This window comes from Solanum tuberosum, unplaced genomic scaffold (assembly GCF_000226075.1).
Source record: "Solanum tuberosum cultivar DM 1-3 516 R44 unplaced genomic scaffold, SolTub_3.0 scf00134, whole genome shotgun sequence".
Classification (NCBI taxonomy): Eukaryota; Viridiplantae; Streptophyta; class Magnoliopsida; order Solanales; family Solanaceae; genus Solanum; species Solanum tuberosum.
Genome location: NW_006239062.1, coordinates 1063155 through 1071832, shown reverse-complemented (window position 1 = coordinate 1071832; position 8678 = coordinate 1063155). Strand labels below are relative to the sequence as shown.

Below are 8678 nucleotides of genomic sequence, written 5' to 3'. Positions count from 1 at the left end.
AACAACAAATAATGCAAAAAAGAGGGGAAAATTGTTGAAAAAAATATAAAAAGGGTTTAATTGTCCTTTCAATGCTTTTTTTACTGTTGACCCCCTGAATTTTTACATCTGACGCGCCTAATTTGAGTGTATTTCACGCATTTTGCCAGGTAGGATCCGAGTGTTTTTTTGTTTAAGTTTTGGATAGTTAAAGTGCCTATTTGTGCACTTACAAAGTTAAAGGTCAAAGTTAAAATTTGAAGCCAAGTTTAGGGGTCAATATATGTATTATGCCTATTCAAATTGTTGAGTTATGAAGGTGATTAGGCGTCATGCGGAAGCTTACAATTGCAAATCATATATGGTTGATAAATCAGACGACAAATAAAAGTATACTAAATATATATTATTGATATGATTCAGTCAAACGACCTACGTATTGAAAACTAATATTAAAAAAATTATAAATATGTTTAGGAGAAAATCTCCCCATAAACAAGACTCTTAAACTACTACATTGTTGATTCTATTTTGTGTTCTTGATATGAGAAGAGGGATCTTCAATGTATAGAGTTCCAAACTCTACTTCCAAGGAAAGAATAACTCAAATATGGAAGAATATTATATTTTTCTTTCAGAAAAAGTTAAAACATTTATGGTAATACTTTGACTTTACTTTTAGGAAAAAATAAACTTCAAATAAGGTAAGAAAATCAGGGCAAAAACCTAACACAAATAACAGAATCAAGAATGAAATGTAGTATTTCACATTATAGAGTACTCCATAGTTGTGATAAAAGGGACTATGCACATAAATCAAACTCTTGAAGAATCAATTTATAGCAATTTAAGTAAAATAGTTTCACAAGTTATTCCTTATGGTTCAATTTATTTGGTTTTAACTCACCTGTCACGGATATCACAACCTTTTAGATCTGCGGCATCACTTAAGCAATCCTCCATCCTTTGATCTTGTGCATTCCTTCAATATCATCCTTATACCTTGATTCGTGTTTGTCAAATGCTTCTGCTAAGCTCTCTCTTTGGTATCGAACATGTGATGGATCCACATCATAGAAGACTGGTATGACTAATTGTCCATTTTTCTTGTTGCATTCCGTGATCTTCACTAGTTCATTCAAGCACCACCTCGATGTAGCATAATTCTTTGAGAAAACAACTAGGGCAACTTGAGAGTCTTTAATAGCTTTCAAGAGTTGTTTTGGGATCGAATCGCCATCCTCCAGCCTTTTATCATCCTGAAAGGTAAATATTCCCCAGTTTCTCAAGCCCTCGTACAAGTGACTTGTAAAATTTCTGCTAGAATCTTCGCCTCTAAAACTTAGAAAGACATCATACTTCCATCTAGACAACTGCGATGATGTAGCAGCAGAAAATGAAGAATATGATGCCATGGATTCAGGAGAAAATTAAATGAAAGGTGTCAATTAAGTCTTTGGTTTGGTTTTTGGTGACACTTTGACCAAGAAATGGTCAAATCCACTTTCAAATGTAATTGAGTTAATCTGGGACCAAATTAACGTTTTCAAAACTTTCCAATCTTTTGTAAAATACAAAAAAACACTACATTTTTCATCTACTTTAATTCTATTCAAACTATTTTTAAAAAATAGTAAAAGAAAATAGAATCTTCTTCCTTAGAAAATCCGATCATTTTCTCCCCCATTTTCTTCCTCCTCATCTCCGGCCATCACTCTCTCTTTCTGAAGTGAAGGTCGTGTTTGACTTAAAATGGGTCAGTTTTTTTTTTTGAAAGATTTTATAATTTCGAACAACACACTCTTGATACTAAGTTCTTTTCTTGGGTTAATGAACAATAAATCGTTCTATAAATGTGAAAATTGAATAATGGTGTAATGGTACCTATTATTTTTGTTTTTGAAAGAAAATCAACAAACCCAAAAAACCCTAATTTTTAGGAAATACATATGTGAAGAGTCATTTTTGTTGTTGTTCAGTGAAGAGTCATTTTTGTTGCTTTTGTTCTTCTTTTTGTGACCATTTCGTTCATATGATTGTAGAAATTTAGTTTTGTTCAGTTGTCCAACATTTTGTTCATTTTGTGTCGTATGTTGCAATATATTAGTGATATGTTGGTACATATTCCAACATAGTTGTCATATGTTGGAACATGTCACCTATGCTGTAGTAACATGTTACCCATAAATTGAAACAGAAGATTCATAGTTGCATAAGGGGACGTTGAAAACATTCCAGCAGATAGTATGTAATACTCTTATCAAAACGAGCACTATACTTTTTCTTAGTTTAGGGCAGAAACATACTCAAGGAATGCAAAGCTAACCCTCAAAATTGAATATTACCTCAGCTCAAAGGTTGTTTACTCAGATATTTCTTATCACTCTGTAGCAACAGAAGATTCATATGTGTCAACAAAAGGTACATGAGTTGTGGCAATAGAATGTTCATATGTGTCAACATAAGTATAAATTCCTACCCTTATTATTATTTTATAATCAGTTGTAAACTCTCAACCTTTTTTATTTACCTTGTAGATAAAATGTCACAAGGAGCTTCATCTGTGGCAACAACTCAATCGTTTGCTAGTGTTGCTTCTTCATCTAACATCAAATGCTCTTTTTGTCAATGCGAAGGATGTGAGCAACAACATGAGTATTTATTAGTCGTGTTAAAGAACTTACTAATGTTTTTAAGAAAATGACATATAATATTGATGTCCAAACATCCAAGAAGATTTCACAGCCTTTGAAGTGTGGGAGGTTGAAAAAATCAATTTTCCGATCATTATCTATAATTAGTAAAAAAAAAAATCAATGAATACTGCTCCAATATCTTCATCAATCGCAAAAGGCAAGGGGAAAGAGAAAGAGAAAGAGAGAGAAAGAGGAAGAGAGAAAAAAATGAGAAGAAAGTCATCAGTTGTGTTGTGAAGAAGCAACAATATTCATTTGAAGGTTTTATTATTATTATTTTTATTATTTTGTTGGAACAAATGTCAATTATGTTAGAAAGGAAGAAATGTGGTATCTATGGCAACATATATAGCATTTGTTGTAAAAAAATCACACAATTATCTGCATGTGCCCCAACAGAAAGGTGATATGTGACAACATATATAACTTCTGTTGTAAAAAAAACCCACATAATATATGCACGTGCCCCAACAGAAAGGAGATATGTGGCAACGTATGTCACTTTGAATTGTCATATGTTGCAACATTATATTGTCAAAATTCAAAAAAAAATTAAAAAGGTAGAAAACAACCGTCATTTTCCCTCTCTCCTCTATAAAATGTCGTTTCATATTCCAAATTTAATTTACTTTTACTAATTTTCATTTTGTTTCCTTCTTTCCTTTCATCTCTCTTGTCTGTTTCTCCATTATTATTCTTCACATATTCAGTTGTTGTGATATTTTCTACAACATAAGTGTAATATGTTGCGATATTTTCTACAACAAGTCGTCATTGCCCTCATCATTTCTAATTTATCATCGATGACAATGTTTTTAATTAATGACAATGTTTTAGTTTATCAATTATATTATTTTATATTGAGAACAAGTACACAGTATATGATGTTATGTTGCTCCAACCAATTCCCTTTTAACTTTATCTATCCACTACATGGCCAAATGTTGCTACATAAGAATGATAGGTGCAATATTTGAGGCATATGTAGCAATAAATGAGTCATCTGTAGCAACAGATAAATCATCTATAGCAACATATGCCTCATCTATTGTAACATTCGACTCATATGTTGCAACACGAGAAAGGATCAAAATGGTCCTTTATGTTTGAGTTAAGAATCAAAGTAGTCTTTCTCTTTTAACATGGAGCACTAATAGTCCTCCATGTTTCAAGAATTGGTACACTTTTGGTATTCTTCCAAACATATGTCTATTTTTTAATAGAGCCTTTCTTTTGCACGTGAGAAAGTCCCCCCCAAAATTTTATTGTTGCTCCATAACAACATAGTTGCTTCCATGAATCGACAGAGGGACAAAAAAATTGAGTTTTTTTGGGGGGGAGGGGGGGGGCGTGGGGGACTTTGTCACGTGCAAAAGAAAGCTTGGGTTAAAAAATAGACAAATATTTGGAAGAATACTAAAAATGTACCAATTCATGAAACATGGAGGACTATTAGTGTTCCATGTTAAAGGAGAAGGACTACTTTGATTCTTAACTCAAACATAAAGTACCATTTTGATCCTTTTCTCGTTGCAACACATCTGTAGTAACATATGCCTCATCTGTTGCAACATTTAACTCATATGTTGCAACACATCTATTGCAACATTTGACTCATATGTTGCAAAACATGGGTGCCTCATTTGTTGCAACATTTGACTCATATGTAGCAACATGTGCCTCATCTGTTGCAACATTTGACTCATATTTGGCAACACATGGGTCATTTGTAGCAACATATGCCTCATCTATTGTAACATTTGACTCATATGTAGCAATACATGGCTCATCTGTAGCAACATATGTCTCATATATTGCAACATTTGACTCAAATGTTGCAACATATGGGGCATCTGTAGCAACATAGGAGTCATATGTAGCAACAATAACTTACTGATGTTATGTTATGTTAAGAACAAATAAAAATATTGGAACAAAAGTGCAAAACTATGTTTATTTATTTTGATAACTAGGATAATTTTAATGGTTGTACACAACTACAAAAGAATTTTTCATCCTTCACAGTATTCTTCTTTGTAATGCTTAAAAATAGAAAAAAGACCACAACAATCAATACAAAGATTAGCTTCCAGTTGTTACAACATTTTGTATCCTTATTCTCCTTCATCACCCATTTGTTACTTCTTTTAATATGACTTTCATCGTCAATTTCCAACTCCTTAATTCTCTTCGCCAATCTCAGAATAACGAACTTGGATCGTATATCAACATTTTCACGATTCCTCAATCTAAAGAAATTGCATGCATTCTCCTAAAATACACCACAAAGAAATTTAAATTAAACAAAAATACAACAAATCTCCAGACCAAGATGTAGAAATGTACATACACGATAGCGTGGACAAGACCAAAATCTTCGACCTGGATTGTCCTTCGACCATGAAGTTTGCATTGAAAGTAAGTCTCCATGTTTGCAATAGATTTTCACACCCAACATGGGATCATTCTCATCGATACAAATTTGATTCAATATTGCATTTGACATGATATCAAAAGTAACAAAAACAAACAAAACACATTCATGAGATATCTAATACTGAGCTATAATTAAAGAAACTCATTCTTACCCAACGGCTATATTGAAAAATTAATGATTTCATTGATTTGACAGTACATGACAGACGAATCTCTTATTTATTGATTTGGTTTAACCAAACCAATAAATTAGTTGTGTGTTAAAAAAAAAGAACAGAACATGCTGATGAAATAAATAACATCATTATATCCCAAGAATTCCTGAAATTCAAGATCCATGCACTCCAGAGAGAGAGGAGAGAGAGAGAGAAAGCGAAGCGGAGAAACCGAAGCGGCGAAGAAGAAAATGAAAACCTTATCTTATCTTGAAATGAAAATGAAAACCCTAATTTATATCCCTACTAGAAATGAAATAATGGGCCGATTGGGCCAGTTTTAGAGGTTGCAACAGATGACAATTTGATGGATGGGTTAATCGATAAATTAAACAATTTAGCAATTAAAAATGTCAAATTGAACCATATTTTAGTACTTTGGACCATAATTAAGCAATAAAATGATGTTATAACACTTTGAACAACGATTTCCAAAGATGTTATATAACTATCATATGGAATTACTTAGTCATTATATGATGAACTAATGGTATAATAGTATTTATAAAAATAATTGATAGAATTGATGAAGGTTGTTGTATTAGACCATAAATTTGTACTTAGACATGTTATAAGACTATATATTAGTGCTACATGTTGTATTAGGTCACATTTTAATTGAATTAATACCAAAAATGACTTGTTAGGATATACAGATGTTGCAGCATATGACAGATCTGTTGCAATTTATGTTGCAAAATTCAACATTTTATCCAATAGAATGTACATCTGTTGCCACATATGACAATTTGATGGATGGGTTAATCGATAAACTAAGCAATTTAGCAATGAAAAATGCCAAATTGAACCATATTTTAGTACTTTAGAACATAATTAAGCAATAAAAAGATGTTATAACACTTTGAACAACGATTTCCAATGGTGTTATATAACATCATATGGAATTACTTAGTCATTGTATGATGAACTCGTGGTATAATAGTATTTGTAAAAATAATTGATAGAATTGATGAAGGTTGTTGTATTAGACCATAATTTTGTACTTAGACATGTTATAGGACTATATATTAGTGCTACATGTTGTATTAGGTTACAATTTAATTGAATTAATACCAAAAATGACTTGTTAGGATATACAAATGTCGCAACATATGAAAAATCTGTTGCAATTTCTGTTGCAAAATTCAACATTTTATCCAACAGAATGTTGCCACAAATGACAATTTGATGGATGAGTTAATCAATAAATTAAGCAATTTAGCAATGAAAATGTCAAATTGAACCATATTATAGTACTTTGGAACATAATTAAGCAATAAAAAGATGTTATAACACTTTGAACAACGATTTCATATGACATATCTGTTGCAATTTCAACACAAAAATCAACATATTATCCAATAGAATGTACATAGGTTGCCACATTTTAATTGAATCAATACCAAATAGTGGCATGAGACAAAAATTTAACTATATAATTTAGTTCTAAATCACAACTACATAATTCACAACGAATATTATCTTCATCGTCACTTTCCTTGGGACAACCATTCTTGCGAAGGCTTTGCTCATGTTAATGAACAGTGCAACAAATGGGTCTTTCTCCCAACACATGAGGTTCTGGCACCCACATTCTATCTAAAAGTTGTCATAACTTATGTCGGCATGTCCTGGTTTTTTGTTGCTCTGTTTGTTTTATGTTGGCAATGAACATTAAGTCTTATCTCATTTATTCACCGCCCTTGAAGATAGAAATTATGGCAAGCGCATAGGATGCACCAATGTGACCTCCGTCTGGTGCTTGATTAATCATTCCCAATGCATTTGAATTGTTATTGTTGAAAAACTTAAATTACAGAAGAAATAACACATTTAAAAGGCAGAATCCATTGATAAAAACGTGAATACATACGAAAATCATTAAAAATTATTACGCATGTTGCAACATATAAGTCTTATGTGGAAACATGTGACTATTATGTTGCGACACATAAATCACATGTTGCAACATATGTATGTTATATGTTGCCACATATGACTATTATGTTGCGAATGATATAAGCTTTCTGTTGCAACATAAGACTATCATTTGTTTCAATAGTTAATTGTTGCAACATATATAACCATTTGTTGAAAATGCGAATGTAAATTATTGAAAAAATTACAGATATACCTAGATGATGATGAATGATTCAAAGAACTACTAATCTTACCAAACAATGGTGTGTGAACACAATCACTTATGAAGTAATATAAATTGATACAGAACCAAATCTGATCCACTAATTAGCTAAATTTGATTCAAGAAGAAGAAAAAGCACAAGGGATAGCAGTCAAGACCAACAATGTACAAACAAGAAGAAGAATAAGCTGAAGAGAACGGGAAGAAAACAAGCAAGCAAGAACGAAGCAGATGAAAAAGAAGGAGGAGGAGAAGAAGAAGAAGAAGAAGAAGAGGAGGAGGAGGAGGAATCCGGCAGGGAGGCGGGGGGAAAAGCTTTTATTTCCCTTTTTGGTTCGCTGGCTTCCCTCCAGTTTTGGAATTTTGGTTCCCACCAAATTTGGTTAAATTAGGTTTTAGTCATTTACCCTTTAACCCCTCATTTAATACAATGGACCAAACTGTTAACTTTAAAACTTGAGGACAACTCCCACAATCCTTAATCCTTAATTATATAATTGTCACATACACTCAATAATTAAGATTTATGTCACTGCCATTTTATTTTGACACCTTTTTATCACCCTTAATTCAAAGTCCTTGAATTCAGTTAATTGGTAGCAACAATTGTGTGAAGAGATCAATTCCAACAATTTCTGAATATGGAAGTTCCTATAGCATGAAATTTTTGTGAAGTTCCTTTAGAAGGTAGTGGGAAATTCCTTCAAAGACCAAAACTCCAGTTTGATACGTACACACTGGACAGCTAAAAGTACCACTGGATCAAACTGCTAGAAAATTCCTTCAAAGACCCAAAGTCCGTGTTATATGTACACGGTGGACAGCTTAAAGTACAAGCCCATGAAGCTACACATTCGAAGGTCAAAAAGTAAGAGGAAAAAGTGAAAGCAGGCGAGTTGACTTCAAAACGAGTTTTTGACTAAAATCATTCCTCAACTATGACTCAAATCTAATGTACATCCTTATATTATCTAAGTGAGCAAAAAACATCATTATACTATAAAAAAAATAACAAGAATCATCCTTCAATCTATTTTTGCCAAGAAACGGACTGAACCAATAAAAAAAAAAAAAAAAATTCGATCATGTCTTAGCCGCGATGAGAAGATCAAAGTTACCTAAAAAGAATAAGGATATGGATAGAAATGAATCTTTCATTCTCAGAATTTAAAATTTGTATGTTGTTAGTTTATATGTTTTTTATATCAT

The 8678-nt window shown here is 32.1% G+C and overlaps 1 pseudogene; it reads right to left on the bottom strand.

The window, feature by feature from the left end:
• Positions 1–692: 692 nt before the first annotated feature.
• On the bottom strand, positions 693–1394 carry LOC107061433 (TMV resistance protein N-like; annotated as a pseudogene).
• Between the last annotated feature and the right edge of the window lie 7284 nt (positions 1395–8678).